At 35.5% G+C, this 21449-nt stretch overlaps 1 protein-coding gene across 17 annotated transcripts in view; it reads right to left on the bottom strand.

The window, feature by feature from the left end:
- SGMS1 (sphingomyelin synthase 1) overlaps positions 1–21449 on the bottom strand; it is a 485077-nt gene that overhangs the window by 231893 nt on the left and 231735 nt on the right. For 13 of the 17 annotated variants that reach the window (XM_077125323.1, XM_077125311.1, XM_077125321.1 and 10 more), the window contains one exon: positions 17070–17112. The exons of the other annotated variants lie outside the window; for them this stretch is intronic. The gene's annotated coding sequence lies outside the window, so the exon portion shown is untranslated. The remainder of the gene's footprint in view (positions 1–17069; positions 17113–21449) is intronic. 17 annotated transcript variants of the gene reach the window in all.

The raw sequence follows: 21449 nt of genomic DNA on the forward strand, positions 1-21449 counted from the left end.
AAAACCATTCGGGCAGTGGTAGAAAACAGTTTCTACTACCTGGGCTGCTATACGATAAATCTTCAGCCTATCAAATTAACAATTAGAAGTAAAAGATTTTCCTATAAAAATTCCTAAAGTGAGCTGGTTCCCAGGCTTTCCCATTTTGGTTATATGTACATAGAATATTATAATTTTTCATACTGTTTTCTTTTTATTTACTTTTATTGATATATATTATTTACTAACATACCATGTAATCATCACAAGTGTACAATGGTTCACAATATCCTAATAGAGTTGTGAGTTTATCATCACAATCAATTTTTTTTCTTTTTTTTGTGAATAAAGCAATAAATTTCAAAGCACAGTGCAACAATTAGTTGTAGAACAGATTTCAGAGTTTGGTATGTGTTACAGTTCCACAATTTTAGGTTTTTACTTCTAAGTACTCTACGATACTGGAGACTAAAAGAAATATCAATATAATGATTCAGCACTCATACTCATTTGTTAAACCCTACCTTCACTGTATAACACCAACATCACCTTTGATCTTTCTCATATTGTTTATAATTATTCTACTTTTTATTAAAAATATACTATAATGCGTAATGTCCTGTCACTCAAAAATCAGTGCAATCTTACAATAAATCTGGCTAACAAACTTGAAAGAAGCTAAGAAGCAAAGGATGACTGGATTAGTAACTGGAGGAATACTCTGCTTTAGGCAAGGCCCATGGTAACAAAATAAGACATAAAAAATCCAGGTGCTTGCTTTAAATATTCTAGTAAATCAGGTTTTAGCACAAATTAGAAGAGCATTCATCTCAGTCTAAAACTGTAAGCATTCAAAGAATGAAACTGCTCAAAAAGTATTTTTAAGTGATGTCAGGAAAAATTATCCAAGACTTAGATATGGGGGAAAAAAAGATTGCTAGGTGTCTTTCCTGTGGAGTCCTAGACATTGTCTTACAGGCCCCTCTGGGGATTATCTGAGCCTACAGGGCTGTGCTTTGACTGACGTTTTATTTCACAGCTCTTTAAAATCGACAGTAATTCCAAACAGTTCTCATCCCAGCAATGTAAATAAAATCTGTCCTCTACAGATAAAATTGATTTCTGCTTGGAAGAAAAGATAACTCTAAGTGTTATATTTTATTGTCCTATGGATATTAACCAGTTTTCCATACATTAATGAATTAATTTCATCATTTATGTTTCTGTCAGTTTCTCAAATTCTCCTTTAATTTCTTCATTAATGAGTTGAATAAAAAAAATCACTGACATGTTCACTTTATGTTTGCAGGAGAAATGTTTCAACTTTGTGAAAATTATTCTTTTACAGTGATGACCAATATAAAAGTCATTCCATTATAACACCAGGAAGTGAATTTGTTATGGTTGACAGCAAGTGGTAATTGTGTAGCCCACCACAGAATTCAGAGCAATGCAGATAATTTTTAAATGGAAATGACATCATAGTAATTTCACCACTAAAGCAAATTACATTCTCAGTCTTTTATGTATATCAGTGGGTAATAACTTTATATTAGTTTGTTAAGGTGCTGGAATACAATATATCAGAAATGGAATGGCTTTTATAAAGGTAACTTAATAAGTTATCATTCTAAGGTCAAGAAAATGTCCAAATAAAGGCACCATCAAGAGATTACCTTCACACAAAAAAGGCTGATGTCATCTAGAATACCTCTGTCAGCTGGGAAGGAATGTGGTTGGAATCTACTGGTCCCTTGCTCCTGGGCTCCATTGCTTTCAGCCTCTGTTTCCTGTGGGGGTTCCTTACTTGGCTTCTGGGAGCCTTCACTTAGCTCTTCCAGGACACAACTCAGGTTCTAGCTTGCTTAGCATCTCATGGGAAGGCACATGGTGATGTCTGATGGGCCCTGTATCTCCAAACGTCTGGTCTCATGTTAGCTCTGTCAGCCCTGAAGCAACTGTTCTCCAAGCATCTGCATCTCAGGTGTACCAGTCTGAATCTACTGTGTACCCTAGAAAAGCCATGTCCTTTAATCCTCACTCAATATTGCTGTGTGGACTCCTTTTGATCATTTCCATGGAGTTATGACCCACCCAATTGTGGGTGATAACTTTTGATTAGATGGTTTCCATGAAGATGTGTCACCATCCATTTGAGGTGGGGTAGATTACTGGAGCCCTTTTAAGAGGCTCAGTTTAGAAAAAGCTACAAAGCCATGGGAGCAACCAGAACCAACAGAATCGACACAGACAGAGACCTTTGAAGAATAAGAGGGAAAATGCCCCTGGTGGAGCTTCATGAAACAAGAAGCAAGGAGAGAAAGCCAGCAGAATAAGCCATGTGCCCTCCCAGATGAGAGAGAAACCCCAAACTTCATCGACCTTTATTGAATGAAAGAAACCTCTTGTTAGTGCCTTAATTTGCACATTTTCATGGTGTTCTAGTTTGCTAGCTGCCGGAATGCAATATACCAGAAACAGAATGGCTTTTAAAAAGGGGAATTTAGGGCGGGCCGCGGTGGCTCAGCGGGCAAAGTGCTTGCCTGCTATGCCGGAGGACCTCGGTTCGATTCCCGGCCCCAGCCCATGTAACAAAAAACGGAAAAACAAAATACAATAAAACAAGAAAATGTTTAAAGATGTTTCCCTTTCTTCCATCCTTCCTTCCTTCTATCTGTCTATGTTTCCCTTTCTTCCTTCCTTCCTTCCTTCTCTCTGTCTTTCCTTTAAAAAAAAAAAAAAAAAAAAAAAAAAAGGGGAATTTATTATTTTGCTAGTTTGCAGTTCTAAGGCCGAGAAAATGTCCATAGAAGTCTATAGAAATGTCCAATCAAAGACATCCAGGGAAAGATGCCTTGGTTCAAGAAGGCTGATGAAGTTCAGGGTTTCTCTCTCAAGTGGAAGGGCACATGGCAAACACAGCATCATCTGCTAGCTTCTTCTCCTGGCTTTCTGTTTCATGAAGCTCCCTGGGAGCATTTTCCTTCTTCATCTCCAAAGGTCACTGGCTGGTGGGCTGTGCTTCTTGTGGCTGTGTCATTCTTCTCTGGGTCTCTCCGAATCTCTCATTCTCCAAAACGTTTCCTCTTTTATAGGACTTCAGAAACTAATCAAGACCCACCCAAATGGGTGAAGACATGTTGTCACCTAATCCAGCTTAACAACCACTCTTGATTAAATCACATCTCCAGGGAGATGATCTGATTATAGTTTCAAACATAGTATTGAATAGGGATTATTCTACCTTTACGAAATAGGATTTAGATTAAAATATGGCTTTTCTAGGGGACATACATCCTTTCAAACCAGCACATATGGTCTTAGAACATGTAAACTTGCAACTTATTAATTTCCCTTTTTAAAAGCTGTTCTGTTTCTGGTATACAGCATTTCTCAGCCTGCAAATTAAAACATGAGGTTTCTCAAAAATGTTTCCCCTTTCAATGGACTCTAGTTAACTAATCAAGACCCATCTCGAATGGGCAGGGTAACATCTCCATCTAATCAAAAGGCCATACCCACAACTGGGCATGTCACATCTCTGTGGAGATAATCTAATCAAAAGAGTTTCCACTCCACAGTGCTGAATTCAGGATAAAAGAAACTGTCCCCACAAGACTGGATCAGAATTAAAACAAGGCTTTTCTGGGGTACATAAAGTTTTCAAACCAGCATAAAGTTTTCAAACCAGCACAAACTTGTAACTGACAAGTTAAGATTTAACGGATAATAATGGTTGCTGAATCATTACATACATTTTTTTCTTTCTAAATTATAGGAAAAGTTAATACCTAAAATTGCTGAAAGTGAACTAGTCTCACGCTTATTTATACCTACCACTGTAATGGTTATTCTAGCCTAGTCTTACCCTTGTTTCTATTTACTATTATAATGGTTATTTTACCCTGATCTCACCCTTGTCTATACTCACTACTGTAATGGCTACTCTAGTCTAGTCTTGGCCCTGTGTATGTTTACTATTGTAATAGTAACAACTCCATCTTTCCTTCTTTGAGTCTGTAAAAACCTTGGACTTCCTAATCCAAGGAGACAGATTTTGGGCCGATAGACTGTCTGCTCTCCTGCTTCACACCTAGCAATGCACTTTTTCTCTCTTTGAAACATGAGTGTCTCAGGAATTGGTCATCGGAGAACACTGGGCAAAAGAATCAACTGCCCTTGTCTGGTAACAATTTGGAAACTCTGAAGGAATCAAAAGGTCCTAAGAAGCAAGGATGCCTTCTATCAGAGGTTCTGGGGCCCTGGTAGGACAGGTAAGCGTGGAAACTGAACCTTTTGTGGCTGTTACACGTTCTTTAGGCTAGAGGTTTGGCAACTGGGTTTTCTCTGTTCTGCTGACACTCTATACCCTTTTGGTATGTTAAGAAGTTTAAAAAAGAGAGAAACCATTTCTACTTCCATGTCTGGACATTTGACTGGGTGAAGCAGGTCATCAAGGTAGAAGTGGATAAGAAGTTAGTTAGGAGGTTCAAGACCCTAGACCTGAGCATCTAGGTCTAGCTTCCAGGATGACTCCCCTTTCTCTGACCTCTGCACCTTCTGTTTTCTTGATACCATTCTGTAGAGGGTTTGAGGCCCTGACAAGTAGTTATCCGAACAGGGTTTAAAACCCTGCTGAGTTTATCTACTGAGTATACTCCTAGAATATAAGTAATCCAACCACTAATTGGTATTTAATGAAATTAAGTAGAACTGTTCAGGTGTTAGCCTGTGTGTTATCTACTTATGTGTTTGTTAATTGGGGTGTGGTTTAATGCCTGTTTAATTGTTAGTTGGTGTATTCAGTCTAGTCATTAATTGATATGCTAGTTAAATATAGGTAAGTATAAGTGTCTGCTTAAATTTGTGAGTTGGTATGTTCCTGCAATTGTATTTCTTAAATGTTCCTTATTGGTTACTGATTATGAAAATCCTTTAAAAAGGGAACCTTTGGGCTGTATTGAAAATTGAAAAGATTTTAGTTACAAGTCTATAATAAAAAGCTTATTTCTGTAACATAATCTGGCCTCAGTATGATTTAGAATCAGGAGAGAAATAGAACAGCCTGAGAATGACTCTGTGGAAGGATACTATTACAGTTAAAAAGTTGAAAATATTACAGTTAAAATTTTTCTGCAAAAGGGCAGAAATGGGATGAGATGATGTATATTCAGTTATGTATTTGTCCCTCTCAAAAGTATTTCTGTGTTGCTGTGTAACTAACTTTTTATTTATACCCATCTGCCTGTTCAATGTATATTCTGCTACCTACAGGTGGTAATAACAAATTACCAAAAAAAATTCTTAAAGAGGTCTATTTGAATTGCTTGAAGATAAATAGGTACTTTTATATAAAAATTAGTACCCCTGGAGTCCCAAAAGGAAAAAGGGAAGAAAACCATGTGGGCAATAACATTCAAAAGCCTTAGTTTTGTAATTACTATAAACAAACCTGGACATTAGAAAAAAAAATGTGGAATTTCTCTGTTAGCTGAAAGCTTCTGGATGGGTTACCTCTGGAAAAGGCAAGGACCTTTTCCAATTGTCCAGGTCACAGCTTTATTTGAAATAGATCTAAAAGTGGGAAATAATTAAGAAGGGTATAGGAACTCTGAAACCCTAGGGCCCATCAACTACAACTCTAAAATCTAGACTTCATTCTTTCTGTGCAACCTATCCATGTCCCCAGGGCCTAAGCACCTAAATCAGTCATGAGAGGAGGGCTGGGTGCAGAAAGATGGGGGAGGTGTGGTTTAGAATTCTTTTTATGGGGCCTGGGGATTAGAAGTGGTAGGAATAAAAGAAATGCTACAGAATAGGCCATATTTGTCAAAAATTATTTTTTTCCAGTAATACCTTTGCAGTAGTAACCATAGTAATCAGATTATTATTAAAATATGAATACGGGGCTGCAAGAGTAGTTCAGTGGTAGAATTCTTACCTGCCATGTGAGAGACCTGGGATCAATTCCCAGCCCATGCACTTCCCCCCACCCCCTACAAAAAAAATCAACAAATGGTGCTGCAATAACGGGACAGTCACATGCAAAAAGAATGAAATGTGACCCCTGCCATACAGCATACAAAAAAAATAAATAAGTAAGAATAGCCTTAGGATAGTAATAACAGAATAAAATCCAATAACCAAATTTCAGTAAGTAAACTGAAAGGTCTCTGAGAGATATGGAAAAGTTTTCCCAGATTTAGGCTTGGAACAAATAAAACAAATACAGTACATTTTCATTTCCTAGAACTTGAAGTTAATGTACTTTTAATTTTAGGATATTATGAAAACAAAACAAAAAAATTTTTAAACTTCAATGGAAGGAATTTTATTATAAATTTTTGAATTGAAGAAATGAGATTTCATTCTACTTAGGTATGTTCTCCCTAAATGTATAAAAGCTTACTAATAAAATAAATTAGTATTATAAGAACATTCTCAAAATTCCTCTTAAAAATAGCCTAGACAGTTAGGTTACATGAACTGAGCAATGCACCTGGTAATGATGACATTTATATAAAATACAATAAAATAAGAATATGCTGATGTCCTATTTAAGAAATTAGCTAAGTTTAGAAAGAAATATAAATGAAACTTTTTAGTAACTTTGATTACCTAGATTTCAAAGAAGTATATAAAAGAATCTGAATTTGTAGTAGCTTTTGTTAATGTCAATCAGTATATTTTTGCTAGTAAAATACTGTGATGAATAAGACCTAATTCTTAGCTTAAAAAGTTTACATTCTTGTTAGAATATACTAGTATCAGGGCATAGTATAAGACAGTAATAATAAAGGAATAAAAATGCTGGAAGAATTTAAAAAGCAGACAGATAAAGAATAACCTAAGAAAACCTCACAAAAGAGTTGACACTTGTAAGATCTTTAAATAAGAAAGTAGCATTTGATACCTGGAGAACATGCTTATTCTAGTTAAGTTTAGCAATCTATTGTTTATACTTAGTTCCCAGGATATTAACTAAGACCTTCTCAGTTCTGATTACAGGAATAAAACAACAGAAAAGATTTAAGAACACCCTATGACTCAGTGAATCAGTGAATTCCTCCTCAAAAGACAAATAGTTCCTCCTCAAAAGACAAAGAGTCATAAAGATCCTGCATGCAAGAACTTGCACATCAATATCTAAAACTAATCACTGCCACTAGAACAAGACATGCTTGAGATTGCCTCAATCCATAACAGGATTGAGAAATTACTCATGCCCTCCTCAGGAAGATCCAATACCATCAGTGGTCTGGCAAGAAAGAATCATGTGGACATTACTTAGTTTATTACCCCTTACCACTTCCCTTTACCTATAATACCCTAACTCACATTCCCATCCTTGTACTGGTTTTCAGAAGTGTGCTGGTTTGAAAGGATTATGTGCTCTAGAGAAGCCACATTTTAAATCTGATTCATCTTGTGGAGGCAGCCATTTCTTTTAACCCCTATTCAGCATGGTAGGTCATAAACTTGATTAGATTATCTCTATGGAGATGTGATGCACCCAATTGTGGGTATTAATCTTTGATGAGAGGGAGATGTGACTCTACCCTTCCCAGGTGGGTCTTGATTAGTTTACTGGACTCTTTTAAAAGAGGAAACATTTTGGAAAAAGCTTCAGAGCCACAAGAACCATGAGAGACCATGCAGCTAGAGACCTTTGGAGACAAAGAAGAAAAATGCCCCTGTGGTTCTTCATGGAAACAAGAAGTCTGGAGAGAAAGTTAGCAGACATCACCATGTTCACCACATTCCTTTCCAGTTGAGAAAAACCCTGAATGTCATCAGCCTTCTTGAACCAAGGTATCTTTTCCTGGATGCCTTAGATTGGACACTTCTATAGCCTTGCTTTAATAGGACATTTTCATGGCTATAGAACTGCAAACTTGCAACTTAATAAATTTCTCTTTTTAAAAGCCATTCTGTTTCTGATATATCGCATTCTAGCAGCTTGCAAACTAGAACAGGAAGATACCTCCAGTTCCTTGAAAAGTGCACTTGCAATAAATCACCATAACCTGGGAGACATGTTTCTTCTTTGCAGGACTGGGTCAGGCAGGCCCTTCTGTAGAAGAACCACACTTGCGGTAACACATTTGAATGAATTGAGCTCTGAACTACTTTTTTTTTGAAGCTGTAACCTAATTTTGTAAACTAATATATTCACAGTATTATTTAGCAATTGGGAATAATGTTGAGAAAACTTTGAGGTTTTTTTTCTGGATATATATCCCTTAAATATCTAAGAGCTGATTATATTCAAACTTGGGACTTTCTGATCTTTGAATATTGTACCAGATTGGACTGAGAGATTTTAGGTATATTGTAAAGTACTCATTTGCATGGTGTGAGTATAAAGTATATAGATACCTGACTGTGATCCAAACCCAAGCATAAATTCCTTCTTTCTTCCTTTATTTTGCAGTATCTCTGTCTCTTTTCCCCTTCATAAACACTATTATTGGAAGGAAGTATGCATGTTCAAAAAGCCTTTTAAATTTGTTATCAAATTATTTCTGATTATGTGCAGTCTGGATAAATAAAAACTATAAAAGGTGGATGGACATGGAAAGCTGTAAAAGATTTAGGAAAGTGAATTTTTTTTATTATAGTCATTGTTGACTATAAGCCCTGAATGAATATGGAAAGTTGTATAAAATTTATAAAAGTGAATTCTGTCTGTCATAGTCAATGCTGACCGAAAATTTAATAGGTTTGTTTAGCATATATTAAAAAAAAAAGCTTCTGTGTTCAACTGGGGATTCATATAAACCTAAAGTTTACTTTTCTCCCCATAAAAATAATAATTATTATTTTAACTATTTAACTATAAATAATAATTGTTATTCTGCTCTTAATGCAAAGTTTTAAAAAGTTTTTATTCATCATCTGAGTCGTCCATCTAGAAAACAAAGATTTTACATCAGAATAATATCCTTGTTAATGTTTACGTGGCTTTATCAGCCTTTATTTCAGAAAACAAGTCTTTTCACTTTTAAAGAAAAAACTGTTACAAAGGATTTTACCTTGTAAAAGTAAACTGCTAAAATAGTTAAACATATTGCACAGAAGGTGTTTAGGAAGTATCACAGTGGTAAAAGGGGATTTTTCTAACCTGTGGCTAGCTAAATTTGTATGGGTAAAATGTTATTCATATATTGATTGTATAAAATTCCTAAAGATTTCACAATGTTCTCACTGTCTATGGTATAACCTGATACTACTAATCTGTATGATCTTAAACAATGGTATAATGTTGCTAGATATGGTTTTAGTTATTCTTAGAAAAAAAGCTACAGATCTTGGAAACAGTCATATTTACTTGTCAGTCACCCTGCTTTGCTCTAATGCTTCTCTAAAAGTATATGTGGTTAGCTATAGGTCAGAGCTGCATCTCCAAGAAGGAGAAACTTTAAAAGAGAGGAAGGACAAATATATAAATTATATTTTATCTGCTAACTAGCATAACTGGTAAATGTGTAAAGGTGAAACAGAACAAAAGCTCTACTATGGTTTCTCAATATAAGGCAAATGTCAAATGTTTTTATTTCTGAAAGTAGCTTCATTTAAAAATGCCTATATACAAAATTAGGGCTTAGGTTGGAAGCTCTTACAGCAGTCACATTTACTCTTGAGCTTAAACTGTTATACCTAAATTCTGAAATGCTTTGATCTTTGTATAACCTGGTAGTTTAACTTTACATGTCTCTGTGACACCTGAGACTGGAGCTTGTTAGTTCTCTAGCTCTATAAAAGTCAGCATTACTCCATACAGCCACTGTTAAAAAACTGTACAAGAGATTAGATTCCAACTGGAGATGTGAATGAAACTGATCTGGTTAAAATAAAAGTAAATAAAAATCCAAGACAAAAGATAATATTGTTTGTATTTTAAAACTTTAGCGTGTGAGACCAAAAGATGTTTATTTCGTCCAAAATTTAAATTTTCTGTAGCACTATCTAAGTGAACTTGTTTGATCAGTTTATTTAAACAATCTAATTCAGCTTTGACACAGAATCTAAAATAAGGAATAAAATCTTAATATTCTGTACAACTTAATATTATATACTCTGATGCATTTCAGAGTATTCTGGGCAGAAAGTGAGAAAGTATTTGCAAAGTCCTTTGGGGGACTAGAAAAAAGGTAAAACTATTAAACTTCCCCACCTGGGAAATTTCTGATGTTCTCTTAAGCAATAGGGGCTCCCAATTTAATGGGCCAGGGCCTCAGTCTCCAGGCATATCCTTAATATCTATAATGGCAAAGCTGGGCCTATTTATATCTAAGGCCTAAGAGTCATACCCATAGAACCTCTTTTGTTAGTCATATGTAGTCTGTCTCTTTCTCTCTCTCTAAACCAAACTCTGACTTCCTCCTTATAAGGGCATGACTTCCAAGGGTTTAAGTCTCCCTTGCAACAGGGGACATGACTTTCAGGGATAAGTCTGGCCCTGACAACAGGGGATATGACTCCCAGGGATGAGCCTGACCCTGATATCATGGATTAGTTGACCAAAAGGGGGAAAAGAAATACGATTTCAATGGCTAAGAAATTTCAAATTGAGTCAAGAGGTCATTATGGAGGCTACTCTTATGCACATTTCAGCCAAACACTGCTAACTGCCAGAGTATGGCAAGCCTCAACCAACATTACTCTTAGAAATCCTAAAAGATATCCTGGGGTCTGTAAAAATTTTACTTATTAAGTTTGTTTTTCAGAGACTTAGAGTCTCCAGATTGTTATAAGGCCAAAAAGGCTCTAAGACTCAGAAATACTGGACTCTCCAAGACCAACAACCAGTTTTTTCTCTCTGCCCCATAATGACCATGTCCCTTTTTAGCCATGAAGAAGGTGGAAGAGTTGTCACCAGATATCCTTCAAGAGTGAAAGATAATTATCAAATAAGAGGGAGGAGTTGTAACCAAGAAATTAAAATGTAAAGTATAACTATGGTTGCTGAATCATTATAAGATGTTTTCTCTTGCTATAGTATAGAAAAAGTTAACACTTGAAATTATTGAAACTGAACTAGCCTCACCCATATTTATACTTACTATTGTAATGGCTATTCTAGCCTAGTCTCAGCCATGTATATACTCACTATAGTAATGGTAGCAACTCCATTTCTCCTTGTTCGAATTCAGAAAAACTTTGAATCTCTTAAACTTGAGGAGACAGATTTTGGGCTAAAAGCCCATCTGTTCTGCTGCTTCATACCTAGCAATAAACTTTGCTCTCTTTGAAACCCCGGTGTCTCAGGAATTATCACCGGAGGGCATCATGCAAACGAATCTACCACCTTTGTCCAGTAATAAACTGATGGAAATATTTGAGTTGCATTGATGTATGTATTATGCATCAATTTCTTAATGGCTATGATGTAAATACATTCAAAATAAATGTATATAGAAGATGATGTGTATATAAACATGGCTAACAATACAGTCAAATCCATGCAATGAAGATAGCTGAAACAGATAATCCAAAAGGTGAGGCAACATCATTCATTAAGGAGGAAGAAAAGCTTGATTCAAATACGATGTGTCTGTCCTTCTCTAAACTAAAGAATTACACATCTAAATTAGCAAAGCAAAGCACATATTTGTAGGCAAAAAAGTTTTTTAAGCTTCCAACCCTCTAAATTCCCCAAAACAGGGAGTTAGAATTCTCTACCCATTTCTTCATATGTTTCTTTAAAGGAAAAACTACAAACATGAAGAAAACAGGGTCAAATGATTTCACTTTACATAAACAGAGAGGCTAACTATAACATTCACAGTTCTAAATACTATAGGGAAAACCATCAACTGAAAATCAACAGAAGAGTATCTTGGTATAAGTAAACCTGATGCATGAAAACACATGGGCACAAAAGATTTACACAGCATAAATCACCAAGATTCTTTCAAGTAACAAGTTTCCCACTACAACTTAAAATAGAAATTTATATAATTTACAAAAATGTGATGTAAAACACAACTTCTCAAGTCTACAACAATCTATACAGGAAACTATTTAAAACATTTTACACGTACATGTAAAACTGCCCCTATTGAAACCACATCCTTAGGTTTGAGGAACTCAGGGTTTTAAGTTGCTCCCAATTCTTTCACCAGACCTGTCCTCTTCCTCTTCAATATCCATTCTTTCCTTTTCAGGGTCCATCTACTTTTACCCCCAGTCCCTGGATATCGGTTGCATTCCTTTTAAATCCTTTCTTTGGCTGCAATTTATCTTTGTCCCTTTGCTCCAGAGTTTTTCAGAGGCTTGAATATGCTAATACGCACTGTGGATCTACAAGAAGGGGCTGCAGTCCTGTATCACTTCTTGCTTCTCGGGACTCCAAGGACTACATTGTTCTAGTGAAAATGATTTACACAGCTTGACTCTTGCAGTCCCTTCACTGGGTGTATTCTTCAGCCAAAAAAAAAAAAAAAGATTGTGTGTGTGTGTGTGTGTGTGTGTGTGTATGTGTATCCATCTAGTTCAGCCTTGTGCAGAGACAGAGGGCCTTGATGAGCAAGTGCAATATGAGGATGAAAAAACTGCCCAAGAATTGTTCTTCCACTCATTTACTGCCCTATGTCTTAAAGTTTGCATCATTAAAATAATAACAACAGTGGCATAGAAAAAGAATGGAGATGTGCCCCTTAGGAGGCCTGGGTTAAAATGCAAATCTTCAAATGGCTCAGTAATGGAACAGCACAGTAGGAGACTAACAGTCCAGATAACAGAAAAGTGATTTTTTGTACTGAATATTTTATGTTTAGTAGCAAAAACTTTTCTGAAATTATATTGTACTTTTTTCCCCTGTTGGCAAAAGTAATCAATGTTCTTTCCAGAATATTTAGAAATAAGAATGCACAAAGACAAGACAAATTATCAAAACAAATTATCAATAAACTTAGCCCTCAGTCAGAAACACTTGCCATTTTGAAATATTCCTTTCTAGTCCTTTCTCTGTATAACACAAGGGCAGGGATCCTTTTTACACTCATAGGTGTCTCTTAAGTACCAAGAACAGTGCCCGGTATATAATTGGTGCTAAATGCTTATGTTCTCTGTATACTTTTTCCATGCTTTGTATACTTTAATACATTATATATATAATTATAATGTTTTATGTTATAAATTTAGGATTATACATTATAATATTGTTCATACCACAGTGTATCAGGGACATTTTTCCAGACTAGTAAACTATTAAATATTCTTCTACACATCTGCCTCTGGCCTCTTCCTTACTTCCACTTTTTTTTTGAGAAATTCCTGAGTCACTGTTTTGTGGCGCACTGAGGTTCTCCCATACACATTTTTTTTTTGTTCCTTAATGGCTAATGTTGTTGAACATCCTTTTGTATGCTTTATGGCCATCTGTATATGTTGGATTGTCTATTCAAGTCTTTTGCCCGTTTTTTAATTGGGTTGTTTGTATTTTCATTGTTGAGTTGTAGGATTTCCTTGTATATTCTTTTCATTTATTTATTTATGAAACAACCACATACAAACACAAACATTCTTACTATATGATCATTCCATTCTTGTTATATAATCAACTCAAAATATCATCACATAGTTGTATATTCACTATCATGATCATTTCTTAGAATATTTGCATCAATTCAGGAAAAGAAATAAAAAGAAAACAGAAAAATATTCATACATACCATACCCCTTACCCCTCCCTTTCATTAATCCAGCATTTCAATCTACTAAATTTATTTTAACATTTGTTCCCCCTATTATTTATTTATTTTTAATCCATATGTTTTACTCATCTGTCGATAAGGTAGATAAAAGGAGCATCAGACACAAGGTTTTCACAGTCACACAGTCACTTTGTGAAAGCTATATCATTATACAATCTTCACGAAACATGGCTACTGGAACACAGCTCTACATTTTTCAGGCAGTTCCCTTCACCTCTCAATTACACCTTAACTAAAAAGGTGGTATCTATTTAATGCGTAAGGATAACCTCCAAGATAAGGTCTCGATTCTGTTTGGAATCTCTTAGCCATTGACACTTTATTTCATCTCATTTCATTCTTCCTCCTTTTGGTTGAGAAGGTTTTCTCAATCTCTTGATGCTGAGTCCCTGGTCATTCTAGGATTTCTGTCCCACCTTGCCAAGAAAGGTCCAACCCCTTGGGAGTCATGTCCCCAGGGGGAGGGCAGTGAGCTTACTTGTTGTGTTGGCTGAGACAGAGAGGCTACATCTGGGCAACAGAAGAGGTTCTCTTGGAGGTTACTATTAGGCCTAATTTTAAGTAGGCTTAGCCTATCCTTTGCAGGGTTAAGTTTCATATGAACAAACCCCAAGATTGGAGGCTCAGCCTATTGCTTTGGTTGTCCCCACTGCTTATGAGAATATCAAGAATTCTCACTTGGGGAAGACGAATTTTCCCGCTTTCTCACCATTCTCCCAAGGGGATTTTGCAAATACTTTTTTATTTGTATTTGATTTATTCATTCAAATCACTCTGGGATTTATAGGGGCATCATTCTGGACAAACCTACAAAATCTCATGCCCTACTCAAGGTTCCAAGTACTATGATGTTCAATTAAGCTGTCCATGTAAGTTATATTAGGAAATGCACTAGTCAAAATATAAATTTTGTACCAAATAAACAGTTCTTGCTTTAGTCTCCCATATAAGTTAAAGTTTTAAAATATTAATTACCATTTATTCTCCTGTACACACTTTTAATAATAAATTTTTTACAAGAGTTATCCAGGTTCATCATAAAATGTTGGAACACATACTCACGTTTTACAAAATTGAGGGCATACATACATACTTTTTTTTTTTTTTTCGGCATGGGCAGGCTCCAGGAATTGAACCCGGGTCTCCAGCACAGCAGGTGAGAATTCTGCCACTGAGACACTATTGCACCACCCAACATATATATTATTTTGTAACCTTTTTTCACTTAGCATTATGACCTGAATATTTCCAATCTCCTTAAATACAATTCTGGGGAAATTTCCTGCTTTTATAAATAAGTCTCCAGAATACAACTTCACATGGTCTTCATGAGACAAGGGCATTGTTAAGAACATAAATTTTTATAATACGCATGCTACAGCTATTGGTGTAAATGATAATAGACACAAAGTCAGGATGAAGGACCGACCACAGGAGATGTCCTGAATATGGTCTAAAGTTGTTTTGTTATAAGAAATTCTCCATTATCTGGCTTTTTAATTAGTAGCCACTCCCTCGTGAAAATAAAAGAAACATAAAATAGCTAACAATTAGTCTAAGAGTCTGCAAAGTGAGTTATTAATCCTAACAGAATTTTCCTAAATAATGTTTCTCTCCATATAATAAAAATAAGAAGCAGAAGAAAAAGAATTATTTTCCTGTTATTTTGACCTGGTTGATTTCAAAGCATCTCTCCACTACTTCTGAATCATTACTGAAAGGTCTGTGTCAACATCTTCAATGAACTCTTTCTTACAGTCAATTAGAAATGCCTATCCCTCAACACCTCCAAATTTATATAAGCCTATTCGGTGTCGGTTTACTCCAAACACCTGTACATTTCCTCCCATCATTCATCAGAAATCATTTCTGCATTGGTCATAGTGGCTTACTTATGATGCAAATTCCAGGCCCAAGCAACTCCATGAGATTAAAGATTCTGTTTTAAAAGGTATAATAATCTGGTGACCTTCCCTACATGAGTCAACTTTTTCATTAAACCTATTTTTAAATGACTTTTTCACATTCTGTAGGTATACTATCAAACAAATGAGGTTAACTCTGTCAGGAAAAGAGAGGGTAAGTTTACCAGAGGTATCCTCTAACCCTGTTCTTATAGAGTAAACCCTACAGTTGTCTAGTTAACCAAAGTGAATGTAGGCAAGTCATCTTATAAAATTATCTTCCATTGAAGAATCAGAAAAGGCATATAGAAAGAAACACTGCTTTAAACAACATGTAAAACCTATACCTGATTCATCCCTAGAACCTATAACCATGACTTTCACTTTCGGCATTCAACAAATTTTCTGTACAAGTGGATGCTATTAAACAATAATATTTTTTATTCACCAAAAACTCTTTTCCTCCATGGAAATTTTCAGGCTTAATATCTATGAAATTATTCAACCTCCTTCTTATTCAACTTAAATTCTGGGTATGCCTGATTCACAAATGTTTGCTAGGTTAAAAGTGACAAGTCTCACAATAAACATGCAGTTTTGTCAGCATTACAAAACTGCTTACGGGAAAAGACCACGTTCAGAAATAACTTTCCAAACTAGCCACAAACTTGTTCTGCATTTCCTTGCTGTGCTGTTTCAGCTCAATTACATCAACTCTCCAAACGTCTCCCTTTAGAAGGTCAAAATCACTCATTATAAAATAAATGTGGCTCAAATACAACTCAAAGGCATCTGCCTGTAGCAAACTGGTAATGGGAAAAAATGGCCCCAGCTATTTCTTCCCATTTATCTCACAGTTCAGAGATAAATTTTTGATTTTGAGAAGGTCTTTTCTGCCATCTCTGGGACTTTCAGTTTTGCTTTTTTTTTTGATCTACAAAACAGGGAGTTGGGTAAGATGCTATCTCTCACCTGTGAGTCTGTGTTAAAATGATTTACATTTAGAATTATTCCAAACTATGAACAAGAGTCAAGTTTGATTACTGTTGATGAAAAAACTGTCAATAGGCAATATAGTATAATGGTAAGAGACAAGCTTTGGAATTAAGAAATATAGAAGGCATTAGAAATATGTGGGGGCATTTTTGGTTGGCACTGGCATTTAGTAGGTGAGTCCAGTGATGATAAAAGTCCTAAACTGCAGGGAAAAAGCCAACACAGAAGGAATTGTCATGCTTTAAATGATACCTGTGAGCGTACTGAAGACTCTGGACTTGGGAGTACAGGGTTTCTCATTTATTGTGTGACCTTTGATGGCCCATGGTTAAGCCATTTAATTCTGAGCCTAATTTCCTCAAAGGTAAATAATATTACCATCTGAATGGGTTCTTCTGGGGACTACTGTATAATGTGGAACAGGCTTGGGGCAGACTGCCTGTGTTCAAATCCTGGCTTGACCACTTACCAACGATGGGCTCTTGTGTGCTTAACCTCTTCAGTCTGCTCATCTGAAAAAAATGAAGAATAAAAAGCTGTTGTGGGGATTTGATGAGCAGGGGCTCAATGCACACTAAATATTGCCATGATTAATGCAGAGCCAATTATTAATAGGTGTCAATGGTTGCTGCTACATCATGGCCACTCAAGACCATATTATGCAACCATTCAGACACTTCAACCATTTCAGCTCACCCCTGATAAGAACAATTAGTAAAAGGGAGTACAGACTATGCATTAGTGATATTAATTAACTTAGCAAATTGTTTTCAAAACAAATCTGAAAACGGATGTTTAATTTTAAAAAGCATACCAACAGAACTAACTGATAGAGCACAGTATACATAGAAGTCTTCAGATTCCACAGGATAAGTAATAGTCTAGAAGATCAAATGGCAAAGCCCAAGTTCCAATCTTCAGGTTAAAAGCTGAAACATCTAATCCAATAAATAAATTAAAATATCCAGCCTGACTACCAATATCTTTAAAAACCTTCACACGTTCCTCTAAGATTTAACTGTGGAAAGATAATGAAAAATAATAAACAACATTGGCAGAAATGCATTGAAATTAATAATAAGTTTAATGCACAACACCAGCTACGTTAACACGCACAAAGCTGGGAGAGAAACGCCTTATGAACTACTAACACACGAGCAACACAGTTCTTTGGTTATAACAAATTGTAGATCCTCAGAAGCTAAAGAGTTTCCACTAACAGACACTCAGCATATTCCCATATTCAAATATCTCAAGGTTTCTTGATCAAGGAAAGGAATGGCTTCATGCTCAACATGATTTTGAAGCAGGATAAAATAGGTCAACTGCAGGTCCCTGGTTTCCTATTCAGCTCTCAAGAGAGTTAATGAACAACTAAAAGCCCCTAGTTTCTTATCTAGCTCCAAAGGAATTAATGCAAAACTGCAAACTTCATGAAACAAAAATTTCCCCTAAAGCCACGAAACCTCCCAAACCATTTAAACCTCTTCAAACCATAAGAACTTGTAAAATCATCCGCCCAAAGCAAACTGTTAGTTAATAACAGAAAGCCTGGAGTTGTAAAAATTGTTAAGTATCTGCCCAAAGACAAATTTTGGGTAGGTAATGGGCTGGCCACAAGCATCAAGAGTTACCTCTTCCTGAAACAATGCTAGTGCTATAAGCACCTGGTTAATAAAAACCATGTAAGTCCCTGGTGTTCAGTGGTTACTATGGAAACCTGCTGCCAGTAAAACCTTCCTATAAAACAAGCTAACCCACCCCACTCAGTGCATACTTCTTCCCTAGGCACACCCACATTATTCCTTTAACATAAACTCTCTCTCTCCAATAAAGTTTACTACTTATTGCTACTGGTCCTCTCATCTCTAAATTCCATTAGCATCGAGACTACTGAACCTGGAATAGGGTTCAGTTGGCATTATTGCCAGCCAGGCACTAGCTACAGTTTGCTTGTATTTCTTAAGTCGTAATGGTATGCTGGGAGCTCAGAATCAAGACTGTGCTGTATCTGTCAAGGGGGGTGGGGTTAATAAATAGTTGCTGATCTAATGATTACATTGTACCTACCTGAAATGAAATTTGGTTCAAATACTCTAATTTTAGGAGAAAACATTTAAGTAGAATGCAATATATTTGATCAGTACTTTTTCACAGTTGCAGGCAGGACAGAAACCTGTTGAGCTCAATTCTAAAGATAATTGGTCATTCATGCAATACATATTCAAAAGCTACCTTCAGGAAACCCAAGAGCAAGCTGCCCAAGATTCAAAATTCCAGCTCTTTCATATGCCATCTCACTCAGTGCCTTAAAAAAAAAAAACTCCCACTTTTTTTTTTCAACAGTAGGAACTCAGAATAATTTCTCTGAGTGAACCTCACATTTCAATTTCCTTAGCTAAATTTTTCATTGACTCAGAGCATCAAGCACTGCAGAAAATAGCCAGAATATAAACCTTAAATTCTTTAGAGTAAAAAATTCTATATTTGGCAGTCTTTTGCTTACAATAGTTGTACTTCCTTTAGCCTAACTTCAAGAACACAGTGCACCTATATATGCAATTTAAGTTGCAATGCTATTTCCTGAGTGATTACTTTGCATCTCTGAACTTAATCTAGATATTACTGAACTGGAAGATCTATAAAATAACTTAGATCAATCTGCTTGCATGGGTATAAAAATTTTAGGCAAACTAATATATTCCTTTACTGCCTTCACTCAGGCTTTTTTCCCCCCAGAGGAAATTTTGTTTTTTTTATAATCCTAGAATAAGATAGATTGTTCTAAGAGACAAAATCCAGAAGCTATAAAGGAAACAAAGAAACCGGTAGGTTTAATTTTGCATGAAAAATATATAAACAAGGTCAAAAGACAAATAATAAAGTGAAAAAATATTTGCAAAAATATAATAGTCCAAATACTAATTTCCTTAACATATAGAGATCCCTTACAAATCAAAATAATCAAAATATTAAAATGGGCAAAGGACCTGTAAACAAGTGGTTTACAGGGAAAACGATATATAAAAGGTTTTTAAACATCTGAAAAGATACTCAATTACACTCAAGTTTTTTAAAAGTTATGAATCACAAAGAAACACGCATGTTTCATTATCAGATTGGCAAAGACCTCTGCTAACAGCTGCCCTTGTGTGGGACTGGTTGCTACATTGCTAGTAGGAATTTAACCTTATAACCTTTAAGGGGAGCAATTTTGCAATACTATTTTTTTTTCAGACACTGCCAGTTGAATGTTCTTTTTTCTTTTTAATTGAGAAATATTCACACACATACATTCTATCAATCAGTGGCTCACAATATTATCACATAGGTGTGCATTCATCACGATGATAATTTTTTAGAACATCTGCATCACTCCAGAAAAAAAAAGAAAAAGCCCATACATACCATATATCTAACCCATCCCTCGCATTGCCCACTAATGTTTCCATCTACACAATTTATTTTACCCTTTATCCCCCCATTACTCATTTTTTTAGTTCATATTTTATACTCATCTGTCCATACCCTGGATAAAAGAAACATCAGACACAAGGCTGTCACAATTACACAGCCACACTATAAAGGCTTTATCTTTATACAATTGTCTTCAAGAATCTAGGCTATTGGAACAGCTCAACAATTTCAAGTGCTTCTCACTATCCACTCCAATACATCATAAACTAAAAACATATCTATATAATGCATAAGAATAACCTTCAGCATAATCTCTCAACTCTGAAATCTCTCAGCCACTGGAATGTTATTTTGTCTCATTTTATTCTTCCCCCTTTTGGTCAAGAAAGCTTTCTCAATCTCTTGATGTCAGATCCGGGCTTATCCCAGGCTTTCCGTCCCATGTTGCCAGGGAGATTTACATCCTGGAAGTCACGTTCCAAGTAGAAGGGAAAGCAGTCAGCACATTTTCTGAGTTGGCCACATCTGAGCAACAAAAGAAGTTCTCTATGGGTGACGCTTAGGGGTAATATTTTTAATTTTTTAATTTTTTTTGTTGTAAAATTTAACATATATATGGAAACTAATTTTTAAAAAGTATTTTTATTGATAAAACAACGTACAAACACAAACATTCTTAACATACAAATATTCCCCATACATGGTGTACAATCAATGCCTCACAATGTCATCATAAAGTTGTGTATTCAATACCACAATCATTTTTTAGAACATTTGTATCACTCCAGAAAAAGAAATAAAAAGAAAAAAGAAAAAATTCATGCCCCTTACCCCTCCCTCTCACTGACCACTAGTATTCCTATCTACCTAATTTATTTTAACCTTTGTTCCCCCATTATTTATTCTTTTATTCATATTTTTACTCATCTGTCCATACCCTAGAAAAAGGGAGCATCAGACACAAGGTTTTCACAATCACACAGTCATGCCTTAAAAGCTATATTATTACAGAATCATCTTCAAGAAACAAGGGTACTGGAACACAGCTCTACAGTTCCAGCTGCTTCCCTTTAGTCACTCAAATAAACCAAAAAGGGATATCTGTACAATGTGAAAGAATAACCTACAGGACAATCTCTAAGGCCTAATTTTTTATTTAATTAAAAAAATATATAACAACAAATGCAAACATTCTTAACTTATGATCATTCCATTCTACATCTATAATCAGTAATTCACAATATCATCACATAGTTGCATATTTATCATCATGATCATTTCTTAGAACATTTGCATCAATTCAGAAAAAGAAATAAAAAGACAACAGAAAAAAATTCATACATACCATACCCCTTACCCCTCCCTTTCATTGATCACTAGCATTTCAATATAAATTTATTTTAACATTTGTTCCCCCTATTATTTATTTTTA

Source organism: Tamandua tetradactyla, chromosome 13 (genome assembly GCF_023851605.1).
Source record: "Tamandua tetradactyla isolate mTamTet1 chromosome 13, mTamTet1.pri, whole genome shotgun sequence".
Classification (NCBI taxonomy): Eukaryota; Metazoa; Chordata; class Mammalia; order Pilosa; family Myrmecophagidae; genus Tamandua; species Tamandua tetradactyla.